The sequence below is a fragment of the Nelumbo lutea genome, chromosome 1 (genome assembly GCF_056320005.1).
Source record: "Nelumbo lutea isolate HS-2025 chromosome 1, American lotus-T2T, whole genome shotgun sequence".
Classification (NCBI taxonomy): domain Eukaryota; kingdom Viridiplantae; phylum Streptophyta; class Magnoliopsida; order Proteales; family Nelumbonaceae; genus Nelumbo; species Nelumbo lutea.
Window position 1 is genome coordinate 220,499,860 of NC_142684.1, and position 13,250 is coordinate 220,513,109.

Below are 13,250 nucleotides of genomic sequence, written 5' to 3' on the forward strand. Positions count from 1 at the left end.
ACTCCCGAGGGTCCAAGATTGCCCAAAGAGCTTCCATCAAAACCACTCCAACACAACCATGTCCTTCACAATTGTGGACTTTGTCACCACTTCCCATTAATTCATTGCTACCAAGAAGACCTTATAAGCTTCCATTGTTTTCACCCAATGTGCCACTTTCATCTTTATACTGCTTATTATGTCTTCTTCTGTGCTGCATTTGTCTTTAAAAATCTGTCATTTTCCTTCCTTCCCAAATAATCCACAACAGAGCTGCTCTCATTTCCCTCCACATTATTCCTCTCTTTTTTAGTTGTCTCACGAAGCCAGGTGTTATGAACCAAAAGCTAAGGAAAGCAGCCCAGGAGCAGCAAGCCCCGGTCCAGCAGGATGCCCAGCAGGCTCATACTCAAGGCCCAGTTCAAGCAGCAAAAAAAAATGTAATAAGACTATATAGAGCAGCCAACAAGAAGCACTCAGCAGAGCAGAGTGCTTATTGAATCATACTCCTTTTCTTACCTGTAATCAAACATTGAATCATTCTTCTGAGTTAACTTCAGTGCTTATTGAGTTGTAACAACTGGTATCAGAGCATAGCCACTGATGCCGCAAACCAGATCCATGTCCACTGAGGAGAGAGTAGACCAGCTTGAAGGAGGTGTTGACAGTGATAGCTTCCAAATTCAAGAGAATAACAGCTTCAGAGTAAGAATGGCGAGCGAAAAGCATCCAACAACAGCAGCATCACAAGACGAGTTGTTGGCCAGTAAGAATGACCAAATTGGAGTTTCCGATCTTCTCAAGTGAGGATCCTACACCATGGCTTTATTGAATAGAATGCTATTTCAAATTCCATGAAATACCTGTAGCCCAATGGGTGTTAATGGCTTTGATGCATTTGGGTGGTGAAGCCAGTCTTTGGTACCCATGGTACCACAAATCACATCCTCAATTGTCCTGGCTCACCTTCGTAGAAGCCCACTTCATTCGATTTGGCCCTTTTGGCTACCAAGACTTTGACGGAGCACTAGACAAGCTGAGGCAAACTAGTACGATTAGAGAATACTAGGTTGAATTTGAGAGATTGACCAACTGAGTTCATGGATGGGTAGAGAAGGCCCCAGTTCAGTGTTTTGTCGAAGGTCTAAAGGATGATATCCGGGTTGAGGTCAAGGCCATGCAACCAACATCCATACTATCAGCTATTGACCTTGCCAAGATACAGGAAGAAAGATTAAACTGTTTAAAGAAGATTCCCAAGCCCATGGGCCTTATTCTTAAGACACCACCCACTAGACCTAAGCCCAGCTGCATTAACACTCCTGGACCTGGACCCCTTGTTATACCATACAAACAGCTCACCTGGAAGGAAATGCAAGGCCACAAAGATAAAGGCTTTGCTATAACTATGATAAGCAATTTGTTCCGGGCCATCGTTGTAAGGCCCAGCAATTCTACTTGCTTCAGTTAGATGAAGAGACTGAAGAACCCAGTGAACATGTGGGGACTGAGGAGAAAGACCAACAAACAGGCCTTAGTTGAGATGGAACCCCCACAGACTACGAGGGTTATGAGCCAGCTGATGGGCTGGTGGGTGTCGGTTTTGATTGATAACGGCAGTTCTCTAAATTTTGTCACGACAATGATAACTCGGCAATTGGGTCTGGACATCTAGCCCATATAATCCTTCCTCATCCACATAGCTAATGGGAACCAGATCCAATGTAATGGTGTTTGCAAGTCCCTGACCCTCAAGCTTCAAGGGAATTCCTTCTTGGTGGACTTGCATCCCTTAGATTTCGCCGGGGCCAACATAATGTTCGGCATACAGTGGTTACAGAAATTAGGCCCGGTTCTGTGTGACTAGACAGCCATGACTATGGACTTTAATATAGAAGGCCGTAAGATTTGGCTCAGTGGGACCAAACAGTAGGGAGCAAAAGGGGGAATACCTGAATAACTCATGAAAGACTGCAATTACATGGGTAACCCAACCTTTATGCACCTGGGGTCTATGACAATTGGGCCCAATTTATTTTTGGGCTCAGCCGCCCAGGGATGCTGGAAACCGCAGATCACCAAGCCAAGTTGAATCATCTCTTGTACGCATACTCAAGATGTGTTCCAAGAGCCCACATCTCTTCCCCCTGTCCGCACCCATGACCATCGAATAGAGATGCAACCGGAGGTCCCACTAGCTAATGTAAAGCCCTTCCAATACCCAAACCACCAAAGGGGGGAGATCAAGATAATGGTCCAAGAACTCTTAAGCGTAGGATTAATTCAGCCCAGCAACAGTCCCTTCTCATCTCCTACTACTCAAAAAATAAAAATAAATAAAAAAAGATGGGATGTGGAGGTTTTGTTTCAACTACAAGGCACTAATCCAAACCACTTTCAAGGACAGGTTCCCCACCCCACTCATTGAGGAGTTGTTTGATGAATCAGATCAAGCCATTTACTTTTCCAAACTAGAATTGAGGTCCGGATAGCATCAAATCCGGGTCCATCCAAGAGACATCCATAAAACAGCTTTCCAGGCGGCTGATGGAACATTATGAATTCGTGGTTATGCCCTTTGGGCTTACTAATGCACCACCCACTTTCCAAAGATTGATGAATAATATGCTCCAACCCTTGCTATGACAATTTATTCTTGTGTTCTATGATGACATTTTACTTTATAGCCCTTCTTGGACCTCTCATATGCAACATTTAAGGGATACACTAGAAACCTTGTGAAGACATCATCTGTTTATCGCAAGGTGCCAACCAGCTGGTTGGTGAGGTCTCCTCCTGGTCGTAGCAGAGACTTGGGATTGAATCCCGCCTACACCTGGGTTGGGGGATGGGCTACCCCCATTGTGTAGCACTTCAAAAGATATATATATATATATATATATATATATATATAAAAGGCATCATTTGTTTGCCAAGCTATCTAAGTGCTCATTTGGGCAAACTCAGGTGCACTACTTGGGTCATATCATTTCTGGTGGCAAGGTTCAGACCGACCCAAAGAAGGTAAAATGCATGCTGAATTGGGCCCGGCCCACCACCAGAAGACCTTGAGGGGTTTCTTGGGCCTAACCGAGTACCACCAGTTTATTAGAGTTTATGGGAAGATGGTTGCAACCTTGACTCAGTTGCTTACGAAATAGTCCTTTGTATGGAAAAAACAGGCTGAGAAGGCCTTTCAGGCCCTCAAACAAGCAATCTGTGGATGAAACCAATGCTTCAAGCTGGGGCATTGGTGCAGTACTCATGCAACAAGGGCAACCTCTTGCATACTTAAGAGAAGGGTGCAGCAGTGGCTGAAGTGGATTATCAGCATACCAACCGGGATAGTATACCCAAATCCAGAAGCACCTCTCCAAGGCCCAGCAACAAATGAAATCCACTTATGACAAGTAGCATGGGGAATGAGGTCAAAAGTCTTTATCAGACTATTTCTTCCTTCTCTTCAGATCTGTTAGCTTCTTTTTGGTCCTCCAATGAGGCTCAAACTGATCTAACCAAGTACATGGTTCTACATCAAAGAGCCAATTGAAGGAAGCAATGATTGACACTATAAGCACAAGGGGAAATTTGCACCCGAGGCGCAAGGCGAGGCGCATGCCTTTTTAAAGCAAGACACTAAAATACAAAAAATGCCAAACAAATAAAAAATAAATAAAAAATATAAAAATATTTTGTATCAGTAATGGGTTATTAGAGTTTGTATTAGTAATTAGAGTCCACATTGGAGTGTCTTTATGGGTAGCCCTCCTCCAAACTCCTACACCTCCCCCCCCCAAACCGGGTGAAGGCAGCACTGTCACTTTCCGTTTCCTAGTACAAACTGGAATCTGTAGCTCATCCAGGTTAATACATCGGGTCTACAAATAGACTGTAATTGGAGTTCAACAAGAGTTGACTGGAAGAATTGAAGTTTGGTTTAGTGAATTTCTAGTTGCTGCAAGAGATTTTAGTTGGTTTAGTGAATTCTAGTTTTTGGCTTCTTGCTCATTCTTTGGAAGACAGCAAGCTATCTACTTGCTCTTCTACCCTTATTCTTCATCTATGATCCCTATTTCTCTAGAAAGCCCACCACCAGATCTTAAAGTAGTAGAACCCCTACCCCATCCTGCATATCTCTTATCTTTGAAGTTTCTTTTATGCTTCCAATTCATCCATAAGATTGCTACCCCAATCCATCTCAACATGATTTTGCCTCTTTTCTTAGGCAGGGAGAAAAAAGATGTTTAAAAAAGACTATTCAAGTCTACCAGACAATTCTACCTATTTCCACATAATGAAACGAAAAAACATCCTAAATTCCAGTCATACGCAGACAAGAGATTAGGCCTTCTCTCCTTTAAAATACTCACAAGTGTTGGTTTTCATGTGTTTCACCTTACAAGTGTTTGATTTTCCAAACAGCCAATAAAAGGAAAAGGCTTGGTTGTTTGGAAAAACAGCTCATGTGCATGACACGTTAGAATGGATGTTGGGTAAAAGAATAATTGCAATCAATGTTCTTTTAATTAACAAAGAAGAATAATGAATTAAGTGGGGTAATGTATCATGCAGAAGAAGCTTCAAAATAACCAGGCTGTTTTTTTTTCCAAACGGCCAATACCCTAACCTTGGGTGGTACCAGTCCACTCCAAACAGTTTAAAGCAAGAAATCCAAATGAGGAAATGGGGTTTGAGGAAAGAGCCTTGAAAAAGGATGAACAAGAGAAGAGACCCAGCATACTAGTTGTCTAAATTCTGCAATTGCTAAGAGAGGCATTCAGGAAAAGGCCTTCCTAAGAATTAAAGAAACATCCAAGATTTCATATTTTCTTAACCTTCTCCTGAAGCCAAAGTTCCAAATAGCATTCAAGAATCAAATAGAAACAAGTGGATACCAAGAACTCCTTGTATCCAATCCATATTGACTCAGATACCATGGATGCTCTAGATCACAGCATACAATAACCTATCTTATTCCAATGGGAATGTACATAACCGCTTCCCAAAATCCACATTCCTAAGAATAAGTTTCCCGTTCCTAAACCCCATTCTTTCTTCCATTTACACTGTCACCTAGTTGATCAAGTGATCCCGGAGGTGTTCATGGGAAGGACCAGGCCCTGGCCAGGCTTTGCACCTATGATAAGGGCTACTAAAGCAAAGGCCAGGCCCAGCCAGCTCCAGTCCATTGTCTTTTATATATACAATATTACACATACATAATACTTTATATTAAATGGCATATAATATGCATATAAATTTATTTTCTACATTATGTAATAATACAATATATTATATATGATATATATTATAAGTGTCATATTATAATACTTATATAATATATAATATAAGAAAAAATACATATATTTAAATATATGCAGGCTGGGCCAGGCCCAGGCCAGGCTTTAAGTATTAGGCCTAGGTCCACCCTAAAATTTGTGGACCCGTCACCTGGGCCCAGGCCAGGCCTGAATAGAAAATCTAGGCCCAAACCCAGAATTTTTGGGCTGGGCTAAAATGATCACCGCTAAGTGATACCTTTTTAGAAGCACCAAGGACCCAAAGGAAATTTCTGGATATCTTCTCTAATTTTCTCGCAATGAGGATAGAGATTTTTTAAGAGGGAAGATGGGGATATTCTGTCTAAGGGCCCCTCCTATCTCAAAAAAAAATGTTGACCCATTCACCAGAAACAAGTAAAGATAAGAGTGGAAATAACCCTTTGTCCATTCTCTCCCTCAAACCCACTTTTCACCATAACCATATCCAAGAATGTTCAATCCACAATATCTATCAAAAAAAAAAGAATGTTCATTCCACTACGTTCTAGGTTTTTTTTCTAAATCCAGCTTCTGTACTGACATTATTTGTCCTTCCTTTTGATGTTCCTATACACATTTGATTTGTCTCCCTTGGATAAAGGCCCCTTGAAATTGAGATATGATCTCCTTTAACCTCAATGGGAGAACCTTAGAAGTTATTCTATAAAAGAATCCCACCATGGTTCAAAGTATCAATACGTATCAATAGGCATGAAACACATAAATAGCATTTGGTGGATTCAAAAACTGATACGTATCGTATGCTATGACTGGTATGTTGGACTTCAGAATTAAAGCCAAAAAGGTCATACTGGCACAGACATGAATGATTCCCTTTTCATAGAATTTCTAAAATCTTCCATCAACTCGTCTTTGAGGATATCCCAAAAATACTAAAAATTGCCATTGAAAAACCATTGGACCCAAGGCTTTATCAATAGCCATTGGAAAGATAGTTTCCCAGTCTAAACTAGGCTGAGTCTTTCTTTCTACTTGAAGTCTCTAGGGGAGAGAAGTGTGATATAAAGTTTTAAAATGATAAACAAATGTATTGGCAATTTTTTTCCTGTTGATTGTTTCACCTGTGATTCCTATCGAACTCCATCGAGGAACCTAATGCATCCTACCATTTAAAGCCTTTAGATTCATTATTGCCATGGGAACCATGAAGTCATTTTTGTGACAAAAAGAATATTTTTACACTTTTATCTTCCTTTTATAATTAATGATAAAAGATAATTTTTTGTGGAAATTTAAACAACAACATCATGAAACTAAGACACCTGATATTGACAAGTACTGAATGGAGGATATTTACTCCATGGTGCAACCTCCCTCTTGTATTCTTTTTTCATTTAATATATTTCTTTTTAGGGAAAATTCCACTTTAGTACCCTGAACTTTGGGGGTAGTGTCAAGTTAGTACCCGAACTTCCAAACGTGTCACTGCAGTACCCAAACTTTCAAAAAATGTCAAGTTGGTCCAAAATCGTTAACAGACGTTAAGTATCATGTAAAAGGAGAAAAATTCCCTTCACCTATCATCTAATTTTTTTATGATTGGTATCCAATCTCTTTATTTGGGAAAAAGAGAACCAGGGCTTTGTTGTTGAGAACATCAACCACAGCATCTCTGTAGTGAGAATGGGCCGAATGGGCCCTAGTGTTTTTTATTTCTTTTAAGTAGTGTTTAAAAGTTATGTTTCTTAGCTATGGGCCTTATAGGCCTTTTAGTTTCTTTAATTATCTCTTTAGTGCTGGCCGCCCCATCAAGGGCATCCAAGTAATTGTACTCAAACTTAGAATTATTAATAAAAGTGATCAAAGGGGGCTAGAGAGAGGTTCGAATTTTTCTTTTCTCTCTTCCCTTCTTTTCTTCTTCCACAACCTATTGCTGAAACTTCTTTTCTTCTTCTTTCTCTTTCTCTCTTTTCTTGCATTATCTGAATTACTGTAGGTGTAATTTTCAACTTGGTAACAGAGCGGGTTCTCCCTTTCGACTTTTTTCTCCTTCTTTGCCCAACATAGTGTGTACGGAGAACTGATCGGCTGATCAATCAACTACTTATGCAGCTCAGTTAGGAAGGTTTTTGGAGAGTTTTGCAGAGGTTTTTCATCCTTAGTTGAAGCCCAAGGCAAGTTCTTAGAGATTTTTCCCAAAAACCCTATATTGGAAAAACCTTGTTATAGGTCATAAATACAGTTTGAACCAGGTGCTTGGGGATTACAGGTAAGCCTTTTGATTTCTATTAGGGGCAGTTTTGGTTGGATTGAATTCTGGAACATCTGGAAGGGGTGGTTGAAGTTTCTCTCTTTCTTTTCATCCCGTAAGACCCTATGAAACCCTAACTTTGGGGGGTTGAGAGGTTGTTCTTTGCTTAGAACAGTAAATCTAACCTAGTAAAGCCCTAATTTGATTTTCGTTTGCATCCGTTTACTCAATGGAGCAAACTAGAAGAGAGACCAAATATTCCACAGATTCCGGGTTTGGACATGGGGGGTCAGTGGAGAATCTTTTTGGGGTTGTGACTACTGTGAAGCTAGAAGGGAACAATTATTTAGCTTGGTCTCAATCTATTAAGATACGTGTGTGTAAGAGAAGAAAATGGTGTATATTACTAGGAGCAAGAAAAAACTAGAAGATGATGGATCCTACCTATGAAAGGTGGATGCAAGAAAACTACACAGTGGTGGGTTGGTTAGTGAATTCTATACAACATTACCTATGGATGGAAACTGCAAAACAAGTGTGGGATAGTGTCACAAAGACCTATTCCCAAAAGCTTAATGCTGCTCAAGCCTACAAATTAAAGCGTGATGTGAATAATCTTAGATAGGGGGAGAAGCCCTTAGCAGTCTACTTCTCTATGCTGAAATCTGTTTGGCAAGAGATTGAGCTGATGGAGAATGTTGTTTGGGATTGCACAAAGGATGCAGAAACATATAGGAGGTTGGTAGAGAAAAATCGGGTCGTTGAGTTCCTCACCAGACTCAACTCGGAGTATGATATTATGATGTAGAATGTTTTAGCAAAAGATGAGGTGACTTTGTCTTAGGCATATGCTATGGTGAGCAGCGAGGAGAGCAGAAGACAGGTTTAGTCTGTTGAGCCATAGGTTGATCACTATGCTAATGTGGGGATGAAGCCAAAGGTTAGCACTGGGAAGAAAGATGTTATCTGTGAATACAACAAGAAGCCTAAACACACTAAAGACACATGTTGGAAGCTGCATCCAGAGCTTGTTCCTACCAGATTCAAGAAAGAAAATGGTGGGAAAAGGGTTGAAACTAGAAAAGGTGGAAATGCAAATGCAGCCACTTCTTCACAAGGTGAACAAGGACAGGGTGGAGAGAAGTCAGTGGGAGAACAACTTGTAGCCGCCAGGGCTGAATATGAGAAGTATGGCCGAATCATCAGTCACTTGGAATCCACTGCTATAGCTCCTTCAGAGACTGTTCCTTCCTCTGCATATGCTCACTCATGTATTCATGCCACTACACATCATGCTTCTCTAGTACTCATAAAACCCCTTGGATAATTAATTCTGGTGCTTCTGACCATATGACCAGTGTTACAGTTATTCACCTCTTACCAACTTCTTTCTGGTTAAGATAAGATAACCCTTGTTGATGGCTCCCTAGCCCCTATCATGGGAAAGGGAGACATTAAGACCTCTAATGCCCTAACCTTATCATTTGTTCTTCATGTACCTAAACTTAATACCAATTTGCTTTCAATTAGTAATTTGACTAAATCCCTGAATTGCAGTGTGCCCTTTTTTCCTTCATATTGTGTTTTTTAGGACATAGAATCTCAGAAGGTGATTGGGAGTGGCCATGAGGCAAATGGGATCTATATGTTGGACATACATGAGCAGAGCCAAATACAACCTAAGAGTAGGGGTGTAAACGAATCGAATTTGAATCAGATCAAGCAATATTCGAATTCGAATCCGATTAGAAAATCCGATATCCGAATTAGATTTGATATCCGACGGATATTAAAAATTAATATCCAAATTCGAATCCGATTAAATATTCGAATATTCAATTAAAATTTAATTAATTATTTATTTTAGATAATTAATAAATATTTTATTGATATAAAGTATATAAATATATAAGTTATTTATATAACTTAATTATTATATATAAACTATATAAAATATTTTATATATTATATATGAGAATTAAATAATTGGTCAAATTCGGATATTTATCAAATCGAATCAGGTCATATCCGAATTCAAATCCGATTAACTATTCGGTATGAATAGGATATCCAAATTCGACCGATTAGATATTCGAATTATCCAAATTCAATTCGATTATGTCGAATATCGAATTCAAAATCGGATTTTCGAATACCGTTGACACCCCTACCTAAAAGAACTGCATTTGTTTCAGAGTCTACTAGTCATATTATGTTATGTCATAGTCGTTTGGGTCATTTGTCCTTTACTTCATTGAGTCAGTTGTTTCTAGAGTTATTTAAAGGAATTAGTCTATCAAGTTTTCATTGGTGAGTCTTGTGGGTTCTCAAAACATTGTATGAGCACTTACCCTTCAAGTAATAAAAGATCAACTATTCATTTTAACATTGTTCACTTTGGTGTGTGGGGGCCTTACCATTTAATATGTAGGTGGGTATAAATATTTCATCTTGTTTATTGATGATTTTTCACGATATACTTGGATTTACCTTATGCGCTCTCGGGCTGAAGTGCCTAAACTTGTGCAACAATTTCATGAACACATACTCAGTTTAATACCCGTATCAAAATATTCCAGTCAGACAATGCTAAGGAATATTTTGAGAAGGACCTTACCTCCTATCTTGAGAAGTTTGGGGTTATTCATTAAAGTTCTTGTGCTCGCACTCCACAACAAAATGGAGTAGCGGACAAAAAAAACAAACACATTGTGGAAGTTGCAAGGAGCATTCTTTTTGCCACCCATGTTCCTGAGAAGTTTTGGGTGATGCAATTTTAACAACTACATACCTTATTAACCGCATGCCTTCTCGAGTCTTGGGGTTAAAATCTCTCTTTGGAGTCCTCTTTCTTGATGTTGAGATTTTCTCTATTCCTCTGAGGGTCTTTGGTTGCGCTTGTTATGTCCACATTCCCAGTTCCAAAAGACACAAGTTTGACCCCAAGGCTCAGAAATGTATCTTCCTTGGTTATGCCTCAACACAAAAAGGGTATTGTTGTTTTGATCCCATTGGTGGCACTCGGTTTGTTTCCATGGATGTTACCTTTGCAGAGTCAGTTCCTTTTAATAGCCATCCTTCTAAGGGGGAGAGATCTCTCAAGTTGTTTTCTTCATCCCTTCCTTTGCCAACTTCAATTGAGTTTTCTGTCGAGACCTCCACATTTACCTCCATTCTCATGGAAGGATCTTCTCCTTTGAGGTCTTCCACTCTTGCTCCTCCCCCTCCTCTTGCTAATCCTACAATTGTTTCCACCCATCCTATTCTCCAAAGGTGGTACCAACGGCAAAGGCTAAGGTAAACATAGGTTGATCCCACACCTCCAGTTGAGACTCAAGCGCTCCGATTACTAAAGAGAGGCCATGTCCATCACCCCCTCCACCAGCACCCTCGTTTCCAGACCTTGACCTACTCATTGCTTTGAGAAAAGGTAAGAGAAAATGTACAGCTATTGTATTTCCAAACACCTTTCCTACAACTTATTGTCCCCATCCTACTATGCCTTTCTAACCTCCATTTCCTCTCAATCCATCCCAAAGTCTGTTTCAGAAGCCTTAGCCACACCAGATTGGAGGGATGCTATGAGTACTAAAATAGAAGCCCTTCATAAAAACAATACCTGGGATATTGTTGACTTGCTAGCTAGAAAGAAACCAGTTGGGTGCAAGTGGGTTTTCACTATCAAGTATCGTGTAGATGGGTCAATTGAGAGGTATCAAGCTTGGCTTGTTGCCAAGAGATATACCTAGGTATATGGGATAGATTACATTGAGACCTTTTCTCCAGTTGATATGATAACTTCGGTGAGAGTTCTTTTATCCTTAGTCGTGAGCTATGATTGAACTCTATATCAATTTGATGTTAAGAATGCATTCCTAAATGGTGATCTCACTAAAGAGGTATATATGACCCTTCCTCCTAGTATATACGGCAAGGAAATGCAGGGTAAAGCATGTAAATTGAAGAAATCACTTTATGGCCTAAACAATCTCCACATGCTTTGTTTGACAGATTTAGGGCTGCTCTTGTTCAGTTCGGCTACACTCATACTCAATCAGATCATACCCTCTTTGTTAAGAGAAAATGCACTCTGGTGACATTCCTTATAGTTTATGTAGATGATATTGTGGTTATTAGTAGTGATACAGAAGAAGTTAGTGCTCTTAATAAGTTTCTCAGTTCTGAATTTGAAATTAAAGATCTAGGGGAGTTGTGGTATTTTTTGGGCATAGAGGTTGCTAGGTCCAAGGAGGGTATCTTTACTTCTCAACGGAAGTATGTGCTAAACCTTCTTAATGAGACTGGAAAACTTGGTGCTAAACCCGCCTCTACCCCTATTGATGTGAATCATAAACTCTCAATTAATGATGGAGAACTTTTAACTGACAGGGGAGTGTTTCAAAGATTACTAGGGAAACTTCTTTATCCATGTATGATTTGTCCAGACATTTCATATGCTGTGAGTGCCATCAATTAGTTCATGCATGCTCCCAAAGACACACATATCGCTGCAGCAGAAAGGGTGTTATGCTACCTTAAAGGAACCCCTGGGAAGGGTATATTAATTGCTAAACATGGACACATGATGGTAGAAGCATATACAGATGTTGATTGGACAGGAAATGTGGATGACAAGAGATCCACATTAGGATATTATGCTATGGTAGCCAGAAATATTATTTCCTAGAGAAGCAAAAAAGCAATCAATGGTTGCAAGATCTTCAGCTGAGGTAGAGTATAGAGCTATGGTCCATGGTGTTTTTGAGTTGCTATGGCTTAGATCTCTCCTTAATGAGATGGGTATTTCATGTGACGAGCCACCGATGTTGTATTGTGATAACCAAGCTGTTATTAATATTGCTCACAACCCAGTTCAGCATGATAGAACTAAGCACATTGAGATAGACAGACACTATACAGGAGAGAGTGGCTTCAGGAGAGGTGTGCCTACCTTTCATTGCATCAGAAGAGTAGCTAGCAGATTTTCTAACTAAGGGAGTTCCAAAGGCAAAACTTCAACATTATGTAAGCAAACTGGGCATGATTGACATATATGCTCAGCTTGAGGTGGAGTGTAGTGAGAATGGGCCAAATGGGCCTTAGTGTTCTTTGTTTCTTTTAAGTAGTGTTTAAAAGTTATGTTTCTTAGTTATGGGCCTTCTTTTATTTTCTTTAATTATCTCTTTAGTGCTGGCCGCCCCATTAAGGGCATCCAAGTAATTGTACTCAGACTTAGAATTATTAATAAAATTGATGAAAGGAGGCTAGAGAGAGGTTCGAATTCTTCTTTTCTCTCTTCCCTTCTTTTCTTCTTCCACAACCTATTGTTGAAACTTCTTTCTCTTTCTCTCTTTTCTTCTTTTCTTGCATTATCTAAATTATTGTAGGTGTAATTTCCAACTATCTCAAATACCAAGAAGCCATTTGATGGCTTTCTCGACAGAACCAGCACAAGCGGAACACTATTGGATGAGGGTGTTCTGTGTTCATAATCATTATCAATCGCGTCAGAGGTGAAGCGCAAGGGAACAAAGAAAGTGGAGCAACACAGATCGGCTTTAAGTACAATTTAATCATTATTGTATGGTGCATTATGTGCAACGAATGCAACCCCAGTACCCCACTAAGTTGGTCTTCTTAGAACACTCTGTGTTGAAGAGAAAATCCCAACCATTTCATCACTTAGGGGAGCTATATTCTATTCTCACTACTCACTTTGAAATATTAAGCTCCTTGAT

The 13,250-nt window shown here is 39.7% G+C and overlaps 1 protein-coding gene across 2 annotated transcripts in view; it reads right to left on the bottom strand.

Moving 5' to 3' along the window:
* Positions 1-13,250, bottom strand: part of DCL1 (dicer-like 1) — a 39,373-nt gene that overhangs the window by 21,114 nt on the left and 5,009 nt on the right. The window lies entirely within an intron of this gene.